At 37.7% G+C, this 20,259-nt stretch overlaps 1 protein-coding gene across 1 annotated transcript in view; it reads left to right on the plus strand.

Annotated features, from left to right (window-relative positions):
* Positions 1–1,459: 1,459 nt before the first annotated feature.
* Positions 1,460–20,259, plus strand: part of ESR1 (estrogen receptor 1) — a 176,348-nt gene continuing 157,548 nt past the window's right edge. Inside the window, 1 exon segment of the mRNA NM_001076701.1 lies at positions 1,460–1,514. The gene's annotated coding sequence lies outside the window, so the exon portion shown is untranslated.

Raw genomic sequence — 20,259 nt, forward strand, 5'->3', positions numbered from 1 at the left:
TGACTTCTGATTTCCTTCTGAGAAAGAATGCTTAAGAGTGATGATGGTTGTTGCACTAAACTATAGATTTTCAATCATAATCTTGGAGTGGTGAGCCTAGCCTAAATAGCTTTCAAGAAAGAGTTAAAAAAAGAGGACAGTACATTTAAGCTTCTATTCCTCACCCCCTTCTGAACTTACCTTGCATTGAGTAGATATCAGATACCGTCCTGATGAGATGGAATGGTTATTTCTTGCTCCTTTTTTCTCACAGAACTAAATCAAATAGGTTTTTTTTTTTTTTTTCCCAAAAAGGAGGAACAAACCACAGTAAGGAATTAAACATATCGCTTTAAGAACTTTTAAAAGGGATACATATTAGGTCATTTGGCCCAATAGTAATAACAGAAAAGTTTATCAACATGTAAGTGCAATAGAAATGTTTCTATTAAAGCTATAAAAATAGTAATTGTAGAGCTATTTTTGTTGCACATTAAAGGATTAAAACTCCACAGCAGTTTTTTCCTTGAAAATGTGGAAAGTGTAATACATCAATTTTTATGAATTGATTTGATTGTTTCCATTTGTATCATCTACATGAAGAGGAGCAAAATTAAGCTAGCAGACAGCAGAGAAGCCAGAAGAAAATTAGATTTTAAAAGTCTATCTGAATGTCATTTACACTTTACAATGCAGGTGTTGAAATCTATTTCTTATCAAGTATATTTTAAAATCAAACTTTGCTCCTTTAAATTGCTTAAATAAGATTTGTGCTCCTTTCTGTTTTGCAGACCTCCTCTTTCTCTGAAGTGAACTTAAATTGCTTCAGGAAACAGGAGGCTTCAGAAATGGAAACACCATGTGACAGTGGGGAAGGGCTGTGCTGGCCAAGGAGAGCTCATCCTTTCCAGGGTCACTTTGCAGAAACCCCATATTTCTTAGTGTTGGGATGAAAAGGAGCAGCCTTTTCATAAGGCATAAAACACATAAAATATGTGTTTTCAAGGGGGAAAGAAATCGTGCTAAACTGTCTCAGTCCACCTCTGCCAGCCACTTTATGTATGGTTAGCTCTCAATTATATTTTTGTTTAACTCAAATTGCTAAAACAACCCCTCATTTGAAACTATTTCTACATATAAAGATTAATAGTGTTGGGAATAAAAATCATCATCTGGATTTCATTAAGATTTTCCTGGCAAGTAATTAATGCTGAAAGCATGTTTTGATCAAGCATCTCCAATAGCAGCAATGGTAAGTGAGTTAAAAGCAGCTAGCATTATAGAAATAGGTCTACATGGGCTCTGAAAGTTTTTGCTAGTTTTCCCAGCCCTCAGCAAATGGTGGTGCTAGTACCTTATTTTTCATTCCCTGTGTTTCCTCATTTCATGGTCATATCAGCCTCTTGGTGACTGCCAATGAGCGGATCTCATCATAGCTGAAAATTCAGGAACATGTGCAAAGAAGCCACCCAAATGGACAGGAAATTTGAATATTCTCCCTCCTGGCTTTTTGCTTTAGAATGAGAAGACTGCAGGTATGAATCTGTCAAAGTAGGTAATTTTTTTTTTTTTTGTTTCTGTTTTGATTTATATCAGTTGTGACTTAATTGCATGTCTCTATTTACATGTGCAGTAAGTCAATGTAGGTTTTCCTATGTCATACCTGTTGTGCATTTGTGTGTTCTAGACTATGAGAGCAGGACTCTGTCTCAGCCTGCTTTTGGGAGAATTGGCTTTTGGAGCAATAATCAGTAAGATGTGGGATGCTCTTTTCCCAAAGCAGAAATGACAGCTTATCTACTGTACTCCAAGTAAAATACAGAGTGTACGGCTCCCTGTGAAGTTCCATGTTGCAGAAATGCAGAAATATCCATTGGCACCAAAGCAGTGTTTTACATTGTGCACTGGACTGGGGAGGTACCTGTGAGATAACCTTACCCTTGGTAATGCATAACAACTCTTGCCTGTATTCAGTGGGTTATTGACTATATCAGAAACTATTAGCTACAGGTGTACATTTGGAGAAATTTCCAGAAAGTACTGATAACTTAGAACATATAGTGTAGCAGCAAGTGTACACCTCCTGTTAATTTCACCCATTGAAAATTACAAGCCGGAAAAGCCGTTATGAGTTGTTTTGAGAGGTCCACGTTTTATCATCAGCTTGTTATTGTGCTTCTGGCTGTTAGTCACTGGGCTGCCAAAATCCAAGTGGCTTGAAGTGTGAGAGCTATTGGACCTGCAGGGCAATAACGGGAAGGAGGTTATTTTATGGCTGATCTCTCTGCATGTGTCGTGTGCTTCCCTCTGATAAGGTGGCTGTATCAGCCCCACCTGTTAAAGTTGTCTGACACTTCCCATTACAGACTTTGTTTTCATATGATTAAAATGAAGCCAAACTATAACTGTCTGAGTTGAAATCTGACTTCTTGTACTGGCGTGCTGAAGTGCTTCATGTGGAAATTAATCAAAAAGTTTCCCCAGGATGAGGGTTTCTTTTAATGAGGCTAGAGAAATTGTTTTACACAGTGAAGATAATCTCCTCTCTATGGGACTCTAAATGTAGTTGTGTGATCTTTGATCTGCAGGTCATGATTTCATGATCTCATTAGTGTGAGGAAAGTCAGTGTAGGCTTTGTATTAATGTAGCAAATGTGGACCTTAATGGATTTTTTCACATATATTGTGTGGGCTGTCAAAGGTATTTTCAATGTTTGAGCCTATTTGGCTCTCATTTCTTGCCTGAGTGCATCTGTGTTTTCTGAGTGGAGACTTGACACTTGGAAGAGAAGTGGCTATTGGCTAAAGGACAGCTTTTATCTCCGTGAAATCAGACCAAATCTGGCAAAGCTGTAAGCTGCTTAAAGAACACGTAATTCCAATATGCTCATGCTTGCTGGATGTTTTCAGCCTTATTCCCTATAGTTTATCTGTGTGTGCCCAGGCTGGGACAGTTCAGGCTGAGCAGATGTCTCCTGTAACCGAAGTTCGCAAACTGTTGCTAGCTACGCTGGCCCCTGACATCATTACAAAGATTAGGGGCTCTTTCTCCTAATTGCCAATGCTTTATAAAATCATGGTACAAAATTATAAAATTTAAAATAATAACAGAGGAGACCTTGGTCCAGGAACCAAAACAAGATACTAGGACAAGGGATCTGGCTGTAGAAGACCACAGAATACAGGGACTGGAGTGAAAACAGCGTTTGGGTTACTCTGCTGGGTAAAACCAACCAGGATTTAGTGGTCTGGATCAGCTGGACAAAGAGATTAGGGCAACAAATGAAGAAGGGAGTTGAGGCATTGACAGAGGTTATTTCACCCAGCCTTGAACAGAAGAAATGGGGCTGGTGGGCCATATAGCCAAAACAGGTGTTTCCTGCAGGAGGGACTGGAATAGTGAAAAAAAAAAGAGTTCTCTTCTCATAGACACTACAGTGTCTATGAGAAGCTGAACTTCAATCAGAAGGCTAAGCAGTGAACACTAAAATCAGCTCCAAAAGACAAAATGGGAAGACTCATTTGTGAGAAAGCAACAGCCTAAGAAAGGAGAAAATACGAAAAGGGACAGAAGATGTTTTGTGGTTCTAGTCATTCACATGAATCAAGGGATCAGAACAATGTACGTAACTGAAAGAATGCTACTTTGTTGTCTTTGTTTTTCAGACCAAAACAACTGTACACTACACCTATTCTAGGTGCTTTTACAATTCTGCAGTGCCAAAAACTCAGAATGAGTAGATTCCAGAGATAAAATATCCCATGCAACCTTAATTTTGTCCTTGCTTATTTGCATCTGGAAAATGTTTCCCTTTGCCTAACACATGTACAAAATAGGGGGATTGTACAGACTGTGAAAGTTCATGTCACAATTATTTTAATAGCAAAGGATTTTAATAAATATATTACACTAGCTGGCCCAAGGTCTCCCTGAGCTAAACAGTACGAAATATTTTAGAACATTTTATGAAAGAAATAATTTTTAAACCTAAGCTATTCTTTTGGAATGAAGAGGAAAATGAAACCTATATTAAAGTGTTATGCAGCGAAGTTGCAATGGAAATCTACAAATAGAAACAGTAACGACAACTAGGTTAAGTTTTGATGTTTCTTTACTTTGAATGCAAGTTTGCAACTCTGTTCTTCTAATGTTCTTCTAATTCTTGGAGGAAATTACTTGGTTTTCTCCACAAGACAATCCAAAAATATTGCAATATTTCATGCAGAGTGGATGATACTGGATCAGGATCCAAGACTGAATACAGGGGTCACTAAACTGCCCCTCTAGGCACTATCTGAAGCTGTGTAAAGGCTGTGTATAGCTTCCACATGAATTTGAATTACTGTCATGAACTCTGATGAGTATTTTTTCACCACATGATCAGTATTTAATTAAAATTATGTGCATTAAAATATGGTGCTTTTTCTCCCCATCACAATATTGGCAGGTGTGCATATAGCTTTATTTTACTTTTGAATCTGCTTGGAAGAACTAAATGTTTTGTGTATCTAACCTTTTGTAAATTTGTTTCTATTTGAAGATTTTGCTAGCTTAATGAGTAAATGAGCTCCCATGACAGAACAAACCCCTCATGTATTCCAATATTCTTTACTAGAAGCTGTCTGCGCACAGAGAAGGTGAGCACCTAAATTAGGCACCTGTTAGGAATGGTCTCTGGTTGTCTGCTCAATGGAAAGTGTTTAATTTGTGGTTTAGGACCCATCCCTTTTCTCTAGTTCTTAGTGATGCTGAAATGAGATGTGCATATCAGGAATAAAGTTACATTGTCAAGATAAAGTTCAGCAGTGTGATGTCTTTCTGTAACAGTTGTCAAGAGTCAGTCTTCACGCTCACCAGGGCAGAGCTGCCATGAGAAGCCTTTAATGATGAGCCTTACTTTCATCAGATGCAACAGAGGGCCCACATACTTCACCTCCCAAAATCAGAGCAAATTCTGCCACAAGCAGGTGGAAGGTGTGTGATCTTATAATTTATAAAGTGGATGGTAGTAATTTTGGAGAATGAGCTCAAGCTTGAATTCCCATTAGGTCATTGTAATGGTAAGAAGGGAGAGACAACAATGGAAAAATATATTTTAGTTGGAACAAAATTGTGATTATGCCTGCTCCCAAGAACAAGTTCTGTTTCCTCTGTGCTGATAGCCCCTAGCTGAACTTAGCAATTTGGAAGTTTTGAATTCAGAATAAGAGCTTTGGTTCTGCTATTTCCCCACTTTGCATGCCTTAGATAGACAGAGTCAGCAAGAAGTGAATAGGCAAGATTCAACTTTTTCCAACCAAGTAATATACAAATGAAACCATATGACTACAAACAATAGCTCTTGTGTCCAATTCCTGCTATTTGTAGGTCCATATATTGTTCCTTTGGCTAGCTATCAGAACTCATAAAATGCTTTTAGGCAGCTGTGTCCCATTAAAGCCACATGTTACATTACATCAATAAGGAACCACAGAAGTGCAGAGCTGACAGGGATTTTAGAAGACCATTTTTTTATCTTCATAGACTGGGAAAGGATCAAGCATGCCACCCCAGAAGATATTAAAAGCCCTCAGAGGAACAGATTCCAGAACTCTTTAGACTATTTTGGAATTTCTCTTCTCTGACTGTTAGAGAACTCTTTGTAATATCCAGCCTTAGTATTTTGCATTTTTTTTCTCATGGTGGACACTGTAAACTGTTGATTACCAGCCTTTTATAGAGCTCTATTACTTATTGTAAGATCACTGTCATATCTGCTCCCAGACTCCAAAGAAAAGAAACCCAATTAGCAGTCTTTTTTTTTATCTTTTCATCACCTTTTCTGCTTAAATCCTCTAATGCTGTTACAGTTCTGTGGATTCTAGTTTGTTTATTTTTTTTCCTTGGGAATGGATAAAATTAATTTTTCATCTGAGGACCAATCAGTGACCGATATAGCAATCAATAGGTTCTGTGGATATATGTGATGCTTTTGATTAGATTCTATAATCTTTCTATGATGTTAAATTAATACAAAACAAAGAAATGAATATCTGCCCCAAACAGAAGAACACATGGGTCTGAGTATTAAATGAATAATCTTTTTTTTTAACAGCATTTTTGTTAAAAACAAATTATGCAATTGCAAGGAGGAGTTTTGCTAGCAGTGTCTCTTAGGTCACAGATTTCTGAGTTTTGTTCATATACAGAGATTAAATGGGAAACAATTTAAAAGGTTTAGACTCATCACACTAAAAAGAGATGAATTAGGAGGTGTTTGATAGAAATCTTCAAAGTTATGCATGATGTTAACAGTTTATAATTTCTTTCAGTACATGAAAGATAATAGAAGTCAGGTTCAAAACAAGCAGAAGATGGGTTTGTTCTTAATGCAAAAGTCATGCAGCAAGTAAATGTTAAAGTGTGTTAGGGCTAATTTATATATGTTCAAGGATATGCGAATAAGTTTGCCAAAAATATTATGTACCTGGTTAGTAAATGGATAAATCAGGGTCAGTAAATGGACAAACCAGATCCATTCCACAAAACATTCTGAGCAAGAATAGCTGGAGCACAATAAATTACTCAGAAATATCATAGGTACTTGTTCCCTGAGCATCTGCTTCTGTTCAGCTCTGAAGATGTGACACTAGAAGAAATTGCCTTGTCTGTGCACCTGTCTGCACCAATGGACCAGTTCCAATGCTGTCATGCTACCAGAAACCAAGGCAGTTTCCTAAGAGTTTTGCCTTTTCACCAGAGTTTGAAAGTTACATTTTTTCCCCTGAGAGGAGAAATACTATCTCCATACCTCTGAACATTATTTCTTTAAAAAGGTATTCATGGAGCAATGTGCTTGAGAAATTTATGAGTGGCATAGAATGAAATTAAATATATAAAATACCATTATGATTTAGCAGAACAGGAAAGAAAATGGACTCACCTTCATTAATTGTGATTCAAGAAGTTACAGAAAGTATACACTAAAAATCAGGAGAAACTGAAGAGGATAAAACCTAACCATTCTATTCTGTGCAAGCTTTATTCAAACGAAGGATGGCATTTCAGAATTAGGTGTAGCTGTGATATACATACCGTACAGGTAAGTTCTAATCTGTTCTTTCAAATTTTCTTTGCAAAATATGGATACAGTGACAAAGGAAGGGAAGGAGGGAAGAAGGGCAGGAAAATGAAAGATGCTGATTAAGTAAAAAAATTTTGAAAGACTGAAAACTGAAAGAGATATTATTTTAATATTTCCTTTTTGCTAGTTAAGATCCTTTATAATCTGACAAGTGGCTATACTTTTGTGTATAAATCGTTGAAGAGTAAAACAACATTAAGATAAAATCTAAATGAAGGCTGGAAGTTGAAACAAGCTTCTAAAAAAACCCTCACAAAATCCAACCCCTTTACCTAACAAATCATGTCTGGCTGCGCCAATGGAAGACATCAAATCTGCAGTAAGGTCAATGGCACGCAGCATTACCAAAAAGAGACATCTGTGTTTCAGACCTTGGAAAACAGATAGCACTTTAAAGCATTTGTCTGCACTCCTTAAGCTCGTTCATGGGCATGGAGGAGTTGCACACAAACATTCTTTGAAAAAATACAGACAAAGTAATTTTTGTATCAGTGAAAACTCAGAGAGGGCAGTAAATCATTCAGATGAGCAGCCTTCTTTTCTGTCTAGCATAAGGGACTAACAGATTGGGCTTGCCATGCAGCACAAGGTAGAATGTTTGGACAGAATTTGTGGAAAAGAGTTTATTTTTAAATTCAGGACAAAAGACAGAGCTCAGGATGGCTATTCTTTGGCAATCAGATAAGAGGAAGATTGATCATCATTATATGGAGGTTGTGGAAGCTTTCTAATTTAGAACTCAAGATACTAGTAATAGAAAAGTTTCTCTTCAGACTTCAGTGCAAGTTGTGTTTTAATCCTCCCTGATTTTTAATCCTCCCAGAATTTTTTGGTTAAGGAGTAATGTAGTACTTTTGTGAACAGAATAATAAGCAAACAGATGAAAAGCTACTTCAGATGGCATATTTTCCATAAGTTTGAGTATTTTAAAGTTTTTTTTTTTTAATTACGTCTTCCAGTGGGGAATTTTCCATGTCAATATCTTCATGACAAAAATGGTTCCCCCAAATTATAATGCTTCTATGTCCCAAAGCCTTTAAGAGAATATTGCCCCGTTGTAGAAGTCCGCATAGCATATTTTCAGTTTGTTGCTACACATTTCAAAATATCAAATCATTCCCATCAAAACCTCACAGCTCATCAGCAGAGCAGTGCTGGAGCTGTAGAGAAGGCAGCTCAGACCACGCAGTAAAAGCATCTCTTTACTGTCCTCCTCTTGATTTAGGAATTATTCGGCTAGCTAATTCCTGAAAGGGGTCACAGTAGCATGGATTTTCAGCTGGTCCAAAAGATGCACTCTCCAAAAGGTATTCCCCTTATACCTCAGTGGCTGGCCCCTCCCTCTCCCATCCCTCCATGTGCCAGGGCACCCTATGCAGGGTGCACCCAGTGCTGTCAGGCACACACTGTCCCCTCTAGATGTAGTATGGGATCCTGTCCTGGTTTTTGCTTCTTTTCCTTTTTTCTTTTCCTCCCCTATTGTTTACTACTGGGAACATTGACAGAGTTCATGGTGAGTCAGTGGTAACCATGGACAAGCTGGCCTGAATTATCTATAAAATAAAGACAAATGGAAGGTGACTGGAGAATTAAACAGACTTTTTCCAGCAAGAGGTTAGTATGTCAAGAGGTTAGTGCACGGCTCATGGGGTCCAAGGAGGAACATCATTATGCAGTGTTCCATTTATTTAGATCCATTGACACAGGGCTTAAAGATTTTTTTCTTTAATAGCATTGGAGGGCATTAATGCAATAAATAAACAAGCATGTTGTCTCTTCTGTCTTGTGGATATTAAGCTAGACATGTCTTAAAATTTACCTTATTATATTATTATCAAATTCTCTGTTTTTTGCAAGTGTTAAGTGGTCACAGCAATGTAACTATAGATAACTTCACTGAAATTGGCAACGTTGCTATCCAGGCCAGCTGGAATTAATTTTTAAGCTATGATTTTATAAGAAATCTAGTGCTCTTCTTACTGTCACATGGTTATTCACTTCTTTCACTAGTTTGATAATTTTTTTTTTTTTTGAAAGAGCCATGGATTTCTGGCAAGATTTTTATTCTATAATTTAATGCACTTTGATGCACATAAACCTATTGCTAGTCAGTAAATAATTTTTTAGCATTTGTTCCATTTCTTGTTTAACAATGAAGATAAATTTACAGGAAGATTACCAGAAATACCCTCTTGCATTTTTTTTCTATTCTTTTTTTGAAAAAATGCCATTTACTTTTCTCCTTTCTTCCAGTATCTGCCTAAATACGAATAGATTTTTTAAAAGATTGGCAGCTCTCCTCTACAAGATAATGCTCAGCATTTGCTATGGGATTCATTGTCTGCACTTACGTACAGATGCAAGATTCCACTTACGTCCTGCTCTCCTGCCGGCTTTTCTGTCTAATTGCAGAGCCAGAGAACGAAAGCATCTGTAGTGTTGTGGAATAAAAGTGGTCCTGTGCTTTTGGGGAAGCTGAGATCCAGTGCGAGCCTTAGGATGGATCGATGTGCCTGGTTTCTGCAGTTTTATCTGCCTTGCTGGTAGGGGTCATTATCCCAGGGGCTGTAGCTAAAAGGCCAGAAGCACACATAGGAAATCCATGTTGTTCAGATGGGTGAGCTGGAGAGCAAGCTTGTCCAGGATACTGGACTCTTTAAAACCAGGTGCTCAAATATGGCTGGTGACAGAAATCATGCAGGGTGGCTTGAACATCTTTTGTCACAATTTGATGAGATAAAGCCGTCTTCAACCACAATTGACCTACATTCCTAGATACTTTGCACTGGCCTCCAGTAATAACATCTGAAAAGTGATCCAGATATGTTTAATGACCAACCTTTAAATCCTCTGCAAACGTTGTCCTCTGAGATTTTTACTTCCCCACCTCTGATTAACAGGTGTGATCAGATAATTGCAAAGTGCCCGAATCACTGTGGAAATTTTATGAGAAGTGCCAAGAAGTGCCAAGTGTCTTTTGGAACTGCTCTGCTGCTAGATTAACAAACCAAAGATTGCTTTGGCTGCCTCAAATAGTGCCCTAGGGTATAATCTATCAAGTCTTTATCTCTAAGAGGTGCTGTTTCACGTTATCCTCAATTAATAATGGATTTGGAAATTCTTTGTCGTTATCAGTTACGCAAGCATTGCATGCTACTTTTCCTCTAGGCTGTTCTTTTCTTCCTAATTATCAATTTTATCATCTGTGATTACATTTGGAAAGCAAGCAAAAGTAAATTTTCTTAAATCTGGCAATAATCCATAAGCTTTCCCCCGAGATATTAACTTTTTTTGCAGTTCTCTGCACTTCCCTCTTCAAGCAATGAATTCTTTCCTCTTTGTTACCATTTTCTAGTGCTCCTGGGAGGAGTGGAAGGAAAGGGAGGAGCTCAGGACAAGGACCAATTTTTTTCTATTTCAGATCATTCCCCTTTCCACTTAGTTTAAAATCCTGTTGCATTTCTCACAGATGTTTGGCCATTAGCTTAAAGTAAACAGAATTCTTTTCATTGCTTTCATTCCTCTTCCTTTTCCTCTTCCTTGTTCTTGTTACTTACTATTACAGTCCTTACTATTTTTTTTTTGACATGGGAGAAAACGCTAATCCTGTTGCTCAGGTCTTGTTTTCAGCTTTAGTTTGGACATCTTTGCTGTATGCAGTTAAATGCTGAATCACTAATTAAAATTAAGCCCTTTAAGTAAAATTGAAATTAATAAAAAATAATTAAGTAAATTTAAATTAATCTCCAAGTTTATTCAGGCTCTTTTATTAGATGGTACTGCACACATAGTAAATTTTCAATCATCTCATATTTTGTCTTTTCTCCCCACTGAGGGCTGCACACCCATGCATGAGTAATTCCTTGCTCCCAGTGAAATCCAGAGAAGTTCTCTACTACTGTGCTTTGCGATCTGTCTTGAAATGTCCAGCCTCTGGGATGTTAGCCCAAATGTGACAGCAAGCAAGTGCAGAATCACTGTCTGCACAGTCCAGGAATTAGAAGACAAAACTTCTGGGTTTGGGCATCAGAGTTTCAAGAGGTCTGGACTATCTGCCTTGCCATGAGGGTAGGATCATAAAATAATTTAAGTTGGAAAAGACCTTTGAGTCCAGTCATTAACACAGCACTCTGTAGTCCACTGCTAAACCACATCCCTAAGGGCCAGATCTATGTATTTTTAAAATATCTCCAGGGATAGTGACTCACCACTTCCCTGGGCAGCCTGTTCCAATGCTTCTTTAGCGAAGAAATTTTTACTAATATCCAATTTAAAACTCCCCTGATGCAACTTGAGGTCATTTCCTCGTGTCCTGTCACTTGTTGCTTGGCAGAACAGACTGATCATGTACCTGGTTACAATCTCCTTTCAAGTAATTGTAGGGGCCTCACCCGAGGCTCCTTTTCTCCAGGTTCAACAATCCCAGCTCTCACAGCTGCTTCTCATTAGACTGGTGTTCCACACCTTTCACCAGCTCCAATGCCCTTCTCTGGACTTGCTCCAGCAGCTCCACATCTTTCTGGAAGTGAGGAGCTCAGAACTGGACATGAACATGAGATGTGGATGTGGAGGAACTGGAAGGAAGATAAGACTTCTGCAAGTGTCAGAGTATGCCTTGTGGTCAGTTACCTCAGGCTTTTATTGTGATTTACACAAAATGGGAACTTTGTTAATTAAAAAAAGGGCAAAGTCATATGATTAGATTATGTTTCTCTTCTCTTAAAGATAAGCATCTATTCTTCACAAATGCACTGATCAGTTATACAGTTTTTTCCAAAGGTAAAACATCCCCCAAACTAAACCCACCAGTAACCCTAGGTCATAACTTTTCTGAAACAAGAGAGAACTTTGGGATATATAGGATTGGCAGTCATGTGGAATGACAATTGTGGGGGACAAACGTCCAAAGATTGGAAACATGGAAGACTGAGGATTTTGTTTTAAGATAACAAACATGCTTGAAGGAAATGGAAACAGAGCATAGGGACAGAATTACATCACCTAACAGTGCTTGCTGAGGTGCACACATCTTGGTCTTCTTTGGCCCCTCTGACAAAGAAATATGGCAGTATTGACATAGAAATATGGTAGTATTGGAGAAAGAGCCTATAACTACTACACTAATAAGGATTGCAAAGACAATATTTCTGAATTTTGTATTGAGTTAGATCACAGGATTAGGAAGCTTACTGATATGTGAAGTAACAGTTTGTCTAGATAAATAAGTCAGAACCTCTGAGATTATGGCCCAGTAACTGCAGCCTGCCTGAGCTCTAACAGGTAAGGTCACACAAGCGTTCGTTTAACAGTTCCATTTTATCTTTTTTTTTTTTTTTCCCTCTCCTGATACTTCCTGGAAGCTTGAGTTTTATGCCTTTCCTGCCTTAGAGCTAGAATTTTGCCACAGATTTCAGTGCAAACCTGCAAGTGAATCCTATTGCTTGTTTTGCCAGTACCAGAGCCATTCGAAGGCAGAGTGGCTGCTACAGCTGCCACAGCCACCCGTTGGTGGAAGGGAATACCTGACTGGGCCAAGGCTATTGCTGGAGGAAGATCTTGCAGCTGGTGCTGATCAGGCTCACCTGACTTTTTTGGCAGCCAAGGAGCAGCAAGGCTGGCTAGTTAGGGCTCTACATCAACCTGTCTTTTTGCTTTATCCTTTCTTTTCCTCTCTCTTTCTTTTGCTGAACTTCTGGCTGCGCTCTTAACCACCTTGCAGAGCTCACTTGCCCGTGTTTCTGAGAAGCCTTCAGGCAATTTTGTGCAGGGTTAGTGGTGAAAAGCAGGTAACTGAATCTCAGGAAGCTTTATGTGAAAGGGCAGCTTTATGGCTTAAGTGAAGTACCATTAAAGGATTCATTTTCTCTGACAGAGTCCTGTAAGAGTAAGTCAGTGGTGCTGTTGCTTGAGTAAGTTTGCCTGAGTTGGACTTCCTTGGATCAGTTTATCCCTCAGTAGCCTGGATAGAAATGCATAACAAATTCTGAGCAAGGTGGCTATTATGTCCATGCACTGTGAATTAACTTATAAGTATTTAATAAGCTTAATAAATTTTCACCCACCTCAAATTCACCTTTATTTCAAAGAACTCCAAATAAAGAACAAGTGTTTTTTCATTTTCCATCAGCACCGACTACTTAGGGTATAAGATTCAAGGAATGTTCTTGGCTTGTGTGTTAAAGCAGCATTCATTTCTTCATGCCAGTTAAAGAACGCCAGTCTCACAAATTTAGAAATCAGTTTGCATATCCTTGTAAATTTGTCAGTGTGTTCCTTTTTATTTGTTTGAAGTATCAAAATAATTGTTCTTTGATATTTTTAGGGAATCTGAAAACAAGAAGCTGGTAATATGTTTTATCCTTCTTTTTTTAGAAAAAAGTTATGTTAAAAACTAAAAGCAGTAATTTTCTTATATCCTGTTTTATAAACAGAGGTGTGACAGGTTTTTTCCTTCATTTATAATAAAAATGTTTTAAATATGTATTTAAATATAGAGTGCTTTTTAGGAAGAATTTTCTGATAGATTCTGCCAAAGTATTCTGCAAAGGAGGATTTAGAACAGGACAGAAGATCCTTGTTTTATTAATATTTTTGGTTTCTCTGTTCAATTTAGGCTTTTTGCAGATCTTTCTCAAGAGTGTGTTTACTGAAAATGCAGCATCTTCAGCTGGAGCTAAGAGGGGAATACTCGGGTTCCCGTGACTTGAATAACCTTTCCCAGAAACATACATGAATTCTGGTTTTGGAAGCTGCATCTGGCTCAGGAAGCCACCTCCACAGATGGAAGTAGCTGGAGATGGGTAAGGGTAGGGGGAATTGCAGTGGCCACCTATGTGCTCCTCCAAGACACCTGCTTGTAGCTGGTGCTGGAAACTTGCTACTGACCCAGCATGGCCCGGATTGCCCTGAATATGGAGCACAGGGTTTCCTCTCCAGCACTGTTTCCACAGGGGACTTGTGGGTGAGGGTTGTGCAATGGCACATCCCTGGCATCCAATTGGAAAGCCACTTTCTTGAGAAACATCCATTAAGGTGTGGGTGTGTAAGGCTCAGTTAATTGGTAATTAATTTTGCCCAGTCTTCAAAGAGGAAAATTAATTTAATTACTTTGGTAGCTTCAGTCTATCGAGAGAAAAGATGTGACAGAAGCATCTCATGGCACATTTCACTGCCAAGATACTCTCCAAATCTAATCATTACAAACAGGGTTTGACTCAAGCACCAAGAGAATACTTTTATGAGCTTGGTCTGAAACCTTGAAATGTCAACAGAGAAACCTGAACTCTTGCACTTTCAGTTTTTCTCACCTGAAGGTGTCCTGAAGGTTTCAGGTACTGTTTCATATTTAAGGCATTGGGTACTGGGCCCGTGGAAGATGCAGGCCAAGACTGAGAGGTTTTTTTGGTTGCCTGAGCTGGCAAACAGATGTGGTGCAGATTAAACTAGCAGAGCTGTGCTGTCTGAACATTCACAAATGTGAACGTTTGCTGGCTCCTGGCTACCTATGTGCATTTGTTTCCTCATCCTACTTAGGAGTGACAGCTGTGTTTCTGGGTGATAGAATTTATTCCCTATTTTTCCTCACAGAAGTCACAGGAGTCTCTGTGTTCAGGGGTAAGGTGGTGGTTGCTTTGCTTGGCAAGTCACAGATTAACTTGTGTACTGCACACATGGATGCAAGTGTGTGTCACAGCTCAACCCCTCCTTTTGAAGAGGACATAAGCAAGTAGAGAGGAGCTGGAGAAATTTGTCAGCTGGTAAAATTCCTATTCAGTGAATACAAACAAAGTTTTGGAAGCAGAACAGTGAGCTTTCCTTTCTTAGGTTTCTCTGTTCCTCTGTTGAAAACTCAGGCACAACATCATTTTTTTTTTCCATGAATCCTCTTACTGTTCCCTGTCTACAGGCCCTCTCTTCTCCTTTAACACCTGACTTCTGTGACATAAAAGTAATAGGTCTGGAAAAGGATGTGGATCTGAAGTGGAAGAGGCAGTACATGCCTCATGTCAACGGAAGGAGGCACAGGTTGCTATGGAACTCAGCTTCCCCAGGAAAAGAGAAAGTGCCCGGGGGGTGAGGTGTCCATCCTGCTGGTTTCTCTGCCTGCTGCACCTGGGTCTAAGGCCAGAAGAGCTGGCAGCACTACCAGTAATGCTGGGAAAGAAGTAAGAGTTTGTGAGCTCCCATACAACCCATAACCAGGTAAATTAAATCTTAAAATCGTAATTCCATGACAATCAAAATATTTGCATCCAATATTTTTCCTGCTAGGCACTGGTGGTTATGCTATGTGCTTGAAATGGTACTGTTTTGTGTATTTATCTTCATCATAATATTTTGGAACCTCAAGTTATTGTTCATTTTAAACAGATTCTGCCCTCTAAATATTGATCATATTAAGGCTAAGTTAAATAGGGGCAACAGTATTAAAAATTCCTTTTGACCTAACTGTTGACATTAATGACTACTGACAGTTTCCTCTTACAATATTATGTGAGTCAATTGAGCTTTCCTACTATGTGCTGCTGCATTTCTGGAGTAATTTGAGTTTATTTTCTAGATCTTCAACATTGGCAGTTTCAGCAAGGATCATCTTGCTGCACATTGTTCCAGGTTAACATTGTTCTTGGAATAGTGTGCATGTATTAAATGCTTTAATTCTATGCCTGATTTACATTCACATTGTCCCTAGAGTTAGCTGGCTAGTACATTTAGAGAGAGAGGAAATTCATGTCAAAAAAGCCCACTGTCAATCTGAATATGTATTCATAAAATTAATTCCCGTCTCATCAATTTTTTTTCCAGTTAAAATTTTATAATGAAAAAAGCATTTTGAAACATCATTAACTTTCTGGATTTTTATATTAATGATTAAAAATTTTGATATTTTATTAGAAAATCAGCTTTTGTTTTGAAATTTCTTTAATGATATTTGATAGTAAATGCTTTTCCTTTTCAAATATTTTTTGTAGCCACTTCCTTTCTGTCAAATAAAATATTTTTCATAAGCTATTGATAACCTCTTCTTGTACTCTAGCATTTCAGCATTTCCATGTGGTGCTCACATTTAAGTGAAAAGTTGAAAAAGTGAGGACAGAAGAGAGATGTTACTTCTTCTTTTCTCTAAATTCCTCCTAGTAAATGTGTAGTTCATACCTTTTGCATTTTCTTGATCTTTCCTCTTTCTTTGTTCACCTCCATCCCACACCAAATCATAATAGCAAATAATTGTACAGATCTGTTTTCCTTTGACTTCACTAAGCCTTTTTTCAACAAGTAGCTATAAAATTGGAGCAAATCTGTGATTAAAATGTGCTACTAATTTAAAGGGCAGATAATGAAATGTGATCATTGAGTTTCAGCTGAAAAATACTTGTGTTTTTGTTTTCCCTTAAGCAGTTGGTGACTTGTGTGGGTTACTATTCTTATTGTTTAACTTCAATATTCCGATGCCTACTCTAGCTGAGATTTTTAAAATTTCATTTTTTATAACCTTTTTTATAATTTTCTTATCCATTTACAAATATTTCATCTTTTAGGCTATACTTTCCTCTATTGATAGTTAGGAACAGATGATTTTATTTTCTTTCTTTCTTCTTTCTTGTTCAAAAATTAGAGGAAAAACATAGTTGTTCATAATGTTTTGTTATAATAAAAAAAATCTATGTACTTTAGTCATAATAAATAGTCCCATATTAACTTGGAGGTATTGAACAAGCTGAAATCTCAATATATTACTAGTCTGTCATTCATAACAGCATCTGTTTTTGACAGGAGCTCAAGAGTGCAGGTTTGAGTTTCATTACTTCAGACAGTTCCTAATATTAGAAAGACGGACATACACAAAGATAGCAGGCAAGTCAATGAAGTTGGATCATTATCTATGATTTTAAACTATTCTCTTTTCCTGCCATGGTATGCAGGTTTTTAATCAATACATTCTCTATTTTTTTTTTATGATTTCTAGAAACAGAGAAATTCCCTGTTAAATAATATATTCTTTAAATATTAATGAACCCCTAATTTTGTTCTGTAACACATATTTCCATAGTAAGATTTTGCTTGTTCAGCTTTGCAAAAGCTTTCTTTCCTGTGTCCCTTCCATGGATTTTATGTTTATAACTGTATGAAAATGAGATCTACTTAATCTGTGCCTGAATGTGTAGTGAGATTCTGAAGTACCAAAATAATGACTAAGTGCCTAGTGACTAATTGGGTAAGCCTTGGGGACTTGTCCATTAATGGTAAGATGATTTCTAGATTTGATAAGTCAAATAGGACTTTCTTTCCTGGGACATCAGCTTAGTGTCAGGAAGAGATTTGAACTAAAACTGCCTTGAATTAAAGTTTTGACACTTTAAGGAAAAAGGAATACTCTCTCACTGGACACTTCAGAAGTGGAACCCAGGCAATGTAAATCAAGCAGATTCACCTTCTTCAGATACCTCTGCAGAAATACATATGTCTGATTTTCCATTAGGCACTAAGGATCTTGGGGTTGGGCAAAAGAAAATGTGCATAAAGATCTTCTGGGTACTCTTGAAGCTGTTACAGAGCATTGGGAGGAAAAAGGAAGCTCCCTACTGGCTTGAATGTACTTTTTCTCTCTCAATGCTCAACAGCCATAGTAAGGAAATTAATTTGTTTAACCTTTTGAAACTAATTTGTTTAAAACCATTTCTAATATTATGTTTCTAAGACTTAACATGTTCATATAAATCCTGACCTTTCTTGAACAGATGGTGATAGTGATGGCAATGAGGATGCTTTTGAATGGCATATGGGAAATATGAGACCTAAGTAATATATTTGATTACTGATGATCAAGCAAGAACTGAAGTTTATCACAAGGATATCTGTTTTGAATAAATCTGTTCCAAGTTTTCCATAAAGGATGCGAAGCTCTTGACCCTGACCAGGTGCTTAGACATGTAGTTGTTTGGTGCATACACTTCTGACAATATTTTTCTGAAATTACATTTTTAGTCCTGCATTAAAGGCTAAATTCCAATTGTATATACTCTAAATTAATTACTAATATTAAGTGACAGGAAAAAAGTTCCTTTCCAATTAATTATATTGAATTTATGTAAGTTGCTATGGCAAAATATTTGGTCAAATTGTATTGCATCAAAATAACCCAAAGATAATTTTATTTCAAACATTGCATATACATATTTTTACTTTGTTTAAATTGAAAAAGAGCCTGGTAGCATTCTTAAAAAAAAAAAAAAGTCAGAAAGAAATGTATATCTCTAGTTTTCGAACAATGTGGTAGAATAGTTGTTGTAGAATAGTATTTGTGACATACTGATGTCTGACACAGCAGGCAGTGGATAATGCTGTGTAACTTGACATTTCTCCTTTTTTTTTTAATTTCCCTTAGCAGAAATAGGGACTGGATAAAACTGGCGATTGTCTTCTATATGTGAAGTTTCATTATGTATGTAAACAGATTAAGAAATATCTCTTATTTCCATTCTCCTCTTAAATCATAAAATTAGTCTTTAAGTGTTTACATTTCTGCTAGGGAAATAGAAATGTTTTATCTGCTTGGGAGAAAGAAGTCTTCAGCAGAAGCAGTAATCACTGGGGTAGGAGGGTTATGTTTTATTATTACATTAGAACACACTAGAAACTATTTTTTCCTGGTTGCTGGGAATATGATCTTTTTAAATCACTACTTGGAATCTTCAATCATAGAAGGTCACTAACGGAGTTTAAATATCTTGTGTCAGGATGAAGTTTGCTAGGAGAATGGTTTGTGAGCAAAGTAAGTATGTTAGTGTTTCGATCAGGTGTGTCACCACACACTTGTAAATTTGCGAAGTGTGTGTGGTGAATTTCAGTAAATTGGGGTGACTGTCACAAAGGATTATCTTTAGGCTCTTAAGGACCAATTGTAGCACTGGGATTGCTACTCTTGTTCAAATGGCTGTGGATTACAGTTATACACAAGAGGAATTAAAGTAATTATTTCCATTTGCATGTTAAGACTAAAATATAAATTTTTGCTCTAAACTGAGGGTATAAGGAAGGATGAACATATGATTAGTCTATTTCTGTTTATTAATACTAAAAATTCCCACCAACGTTATGGCAAGCTGTCCCTTTAGAACACATGGAAACTCAATTATAACAGTCCAAATTAAATTTTTGGGGGGTGTTGAACAAAACTATTTTGAGGATGTATTAGTTTTATCTGCTAGGGAGAAAAAAGTCTTCAGCAGAAGCAGTAATAAAAAGGGGTCTAAGCGAATAAAAAGGGGTCTAAATACTGAGTTTATCCATGGATGTGAAGTAACTTGCTGGCCCTGCTATTCCTCTTGTAAGTATGCTATTAATATACAAAGAGACTATCTCAGAAAACTGGTTTAATCTAGTCCTACTCTGAGATGTAAGTGAGCCCACAGCTTGAAAATATTGACTTGGTTTCTTCTGGTTTAGGAATTAAGCTACCTGCCAAGAAGGTAAAATAGAGATATAGGTTTCTAGCAATATAAATTGATAAAACTGTTCTGCACACTACTCTAAATAGTGTTCTTTAGCTATCAATGAATTGACTTTTTTAGGCAATCATAATGTACACCAGTGCAGATCAACAAATATGCTTTCAGCAGAAACTTTATAACCTGATAGATATATACTGGCCAGTATTTTAAAAAATAAGTGGAATATTGAAATGCAGTATTTGTCAAATTGCTCATTCAGTGCATGCCTATTTAAGCAGCTCACTACCAAGTGGCACATCCTGCACTTAGGTCACAACAACCCCCTGCAGTGCTGCAGCTCGGGTGCAGTGGAAACTGCCTGGCAGAAAAGGACTTGGGAGTGCTGGTCAACAGCAGCTGAACATGAGCCAGCTGTGCCCAGGTGTCAGAAAGGCCAAAAGTATCCTGGCCAGCAGGACCAGGACAGTGATTGTCCCCTCGTACTTGGCGCTGTTAAGGATGCCAAGCTCTGGGCCCCTCACTACAAGAAAGACATGGAGGTGCTGGAGTGAGTCCAGAGAAGGACAATGAGCTGGTGAAGGGTCTGGAGTACGTATCTTGTGCCTGATGGAGTTGGGAGTGTTTCATCTGGAGAAAGAGACACTGAAGAGGGACCTCCTACAACTGCCTGAAAGGAGTTGTAACCAGGTGGCAGGGAGTCTGTT

This window comes from Taeniopygia guttata, chromosome 3 (assembly GCF_048771995.1).
Source record: "Taeniopygia guttata chromosome 3, bTaeGut7.mat, whole genome shotgun sequence".
Classification (NCBI taxonomy): Eukaryota; Metazoa; Chordata; class Aves; order Passeriformes; family Estrildidae; genus Taeniopygia; species Taeniopygia guttata.